We start from the raw sequence: 3,527 nt of genomic DNA on the forward strand, positions 1-3,527 counted from the left end.
GTTGGATTAAATGTGTCTAACCCTCAGTCACTGTATCAAAGTTGCTGGTTGTTACAGAAGATGCTGTAAACAGGAGAAGGGAGAGTTGCTCTTCCTGTGAATGTGCATCTCTAATAAACCTTTATTAAAAACACTTACTCATCTCTTCTCCCTGCTTGAGTAAACATGCATCACATAGAAAAACAAAAAAAAGAAAAAAGAATTACGGGACTTGAACTCATTCACTGAGGGAAAAACTCAGCAGTCAACGTAACTTAAGCGTCATCGGGCCACTGGGCCAAAAAACATAAGCAACATCAGGAGACATAAAGCCTCTGTCCTCACAGGAAGAGGCCAGACAGTGTGTGATGACGTAATGTCTCCATTGAAACTGGTGTGTGTGTGTGTGTGTGTGTGTGTGTGTGTGAGAGAGAGAGAGCGATAGAGGGAAAGAGAGGGACAGACACACATATCAGCTACATACATTCCATTCCAAAACCCTGGACAGGCTCCAGTATGGGCAGAACTCTTCTGCCAGGGTCCTCACCTGCACCAAGTTCAGGCAACACATCACCCCCACTCTCATCCGCCTTCACTGGTTCCCAGTTAAATCACACATCACCTACAAAATTCTCTTCCTGACCTATAAATCAGATGCTGCGCTCATCAGGCACACACCAGCTCTCCATCCCGCACACCAAACTACAAACCTTTGTTGACAGAGCCTTCTGTGTGACAGCCTCCACTCTCTGGAACTCTCCCAGCTGAAATCCACAAACAGACTTCTCTGGAGACTTTCAAAAGAGACTTAAAAACCCATCTTTTTAATAAGGCCTATCAGCTCTAGATCCAGCCAAATCAATCAACTTTTTTATTTTTTTATTTTATATGTATTTTTTGTTTATCCATTTATTCTTTGTTTTGTTTGTTCCATTTTGTTAAGTGTCCTTGGGTACCCTGAAAGGCGCTATAAAAATTAAATGTATTATTGTTATTATTATTATAAAATGTTCATTGTATTCTTCTTCTTTGTTATTATGTGTGTGTGTGTAAAAATGTTTTCCTTTCCAATGTTGTTATTTAAATGTAGCTAAAAGGCTTTGATGTTGTAGAATGTTTTGGAACTGATTCTGTTCTCAAACCTCAGAGCTTGTGTGTGTGTGTGAGAGAGAGATAGAGGGAAAAGAGAGGGAAAGACACACATATCAGCTACATCAGCATCTGTGTGAACAGTAATCTGGGGAAGGTTTTCTGTAATATTATGAACACCAGACTTATGAACTTCCTTACCAAACACAATGTCTTGAGCAAAAGCCAAATTGGATTCATACCAAAACAATGCACAACCGATCATATTTACACCCTACATACCCTAATTGATAAACATATAAACCAAAATGAAAACAAAATGTATGTATTTGACTTCCAAAAAGCTTTTGGGCTCTATCTTAACGATCTGAAACGCAAGTATCAAACGCAAAATGCAAGTAGCTTTGTGGGCGGATCTCAGGCGCTGTTGCTATTATACCGGCGGGATAAATGACTCTTGCGCCAGATGCAAACATTATTAATATATCCCCTGATGATCTGAATAAGTCGCAACATTTAATCTGTGATGCTTTTTAGAAATAAAGTGGCTAAGAGGGTGTGAAAAGTTGTTAAATCCAGCGAGAGAGTTGCCAACCCTGCGCAAAAAACCAGCAGAGACCAGCAACAAAACACAACACATGCTGGTCTAGTGGCTTTTCACCAACAAGACCAGCTTATGTTGTGTTTTGATGCTGGTCTATGTTGCTTTTTTCAGCAGGGAGGTTGGAAATGTTCCTCAACACTTGATGCCTACACACAGCGCGCAGTGGGAGCAGCGCTGAGGAAACGGGGTTGAGAAAGGTGAGCAGAGACGGTCCTATCTAGATCTGCTTCCCCTGACGCATGGGTGCTGAACACACATTCCCTCTCCATACCTCTCCATGGATGAAGTGTTAGGACAGAGGCCTTCCACTGCCTCGCTGTCCTAACTGCCTCCATTCTTGAGGACACACCAGGGACAACTGCTAACACACTAAAATGACATGCATAGCACAAATATTTAAACTGACACACGGAGAGTAAAACCTCTACTCAAGTCTCCAAAACTTTAAACAAATTTTCTGCTTTACACACAGTTTGCAATTTAAAATGGCATTTTTAAAATTTTTTAAAGGAGGCCAGATCAACTCGTGACTGCAGTGTGTGTGTGAGGTCGAGACGTCTCCATGGATACCGGCGTGTGTGTATGTGTGTGTGAGGGATAGAGGGAAAGAGAGGGACAGACACACATATCAGCTACAAACATTGTTTGTCGTTCTCTTCTTTGTTGTTATTATGTGTGTGTGTGTCACTGCATTCCTGTGTTATTGTGATCTTGTGTTGACCTTTTCTCTTACTTCTCTCTGTGTGTTCAGAACAATTCTGGAAACAACGGGCCTGCAGGGGAAGCTCGGGCCCAGCAGGCCAGAAACAAGTGGGACCATTTAAAGAACAAGTACAAAGTAGCTGCAGGTTTGAATGATGACGTGGAAACTAAATTATATTTGTTTTACACATGCTATAAATACTTTGCTGAGGCCCAGTACTGCTACTGGTCCTGGTTTGTCCTCATGGATGAGGTGTTAGGACAGAGGCCTTCCACTGAGGACAAACCAGGGCCAAGTGACCAGGAGGAGGAGGATGAAGACGATGATGAGGAGGAGAGCCAGCCAGGGCCGAGGAGGAGATGAAGACATTATTTCTGTTGTTATTTAGTTAATGTATGAGTTCTTTTTAAATCATTTGTTCATAATTGTTCATTTTATATGATTCATGAAATAAATGATTGTTCTATTGTTACACGTTGTCTATTCCATTCAGTTTTTACAGCTTAAGTACAATTTATAACAGCAAACGGCATTTTGACGGCCTCGCTCTGACCTCCCTTGTGTTTTTACTTCTCTGTAGCCTTCAAGCATGTTCCAGGCCGTCAGCTGGTTGGCTGCACCTTGAGAGTGTGGAGCTAAAGGCCCCCACACACCACCCAGACGTCCAACTGCCTTATCCGACCACTCTCCGACCACTCCGTTGCCTCTTGTCTGACCCGTTCGGCAGAAAAGTTGCATTGAACACACCACTTTGACGTGCTGCCTACTCCACAGTAGTGTGTACGTTCTGCGCTTGCGCGAGATTCAATAAGCGGGTGGCGCTTGTGTTGTGAGTTGTAAACGAGAGGCTTGTGCACGCAACTCTCTTTACTTTCGATCAAAACGAAACTTAACTATTTCCGATAAAAACAGCTGCATACTAAACATGCAGCGAGGCATTACCAGACGAACAAGAATTAATTCGTCCTGAACGGACATAACAACTAGTCTCATGCCAGTACTGCAAAACATGATCACGGGGAATGACGGAACAGAGTGCATAGAAAAACAAAGCGCACACAGTATTCCGTCCCTCCCACACACCGCTCTGATTCGCTAGCACACCGCCAATCAGAACGGCCATTCAGCTGGCACACAACCAATCAGAGAATC

General features: G+C 42.9%; 1 long non-coding RNA gene across 1 annotated transcript; it reads left to right on the forward strand.

Annotated features, from left to right (window-relative positions):
• The first annotated feature begins 1,127 nt into the window (after positions 1 to 1,127).
• Positions 1,128 to 3,103, forward strand: LOC115578521 (uncharacterized). Its single transcript, XR_003983472.1, has 3 exons — positions 1,128 to 1,869; positions 2,424 to 2,520; positions 2,956 to 3,103. It is a non-coding gene; the product is annotated as an uncharacterized LOC115578521 (long non-coding RNA).
• The last annotated feature ends 424 nt before the right edge of the window (positions 3,104 to 3,527 follow it).

The sequence above is a fragment of the Sparus aurata genome, chromosome 3 (genome assembly GCF_900880675.1).
Source record: "Sparus aurata chromosome 3, fSpaAur1.1, whole genome shotgun sequence".
Taxonomy (NCBI): Eukaryota; Metazoa; Chordata; class Actinopteri; order Spariformes; family Sparidae; genus Sparus; species Sparus aurata.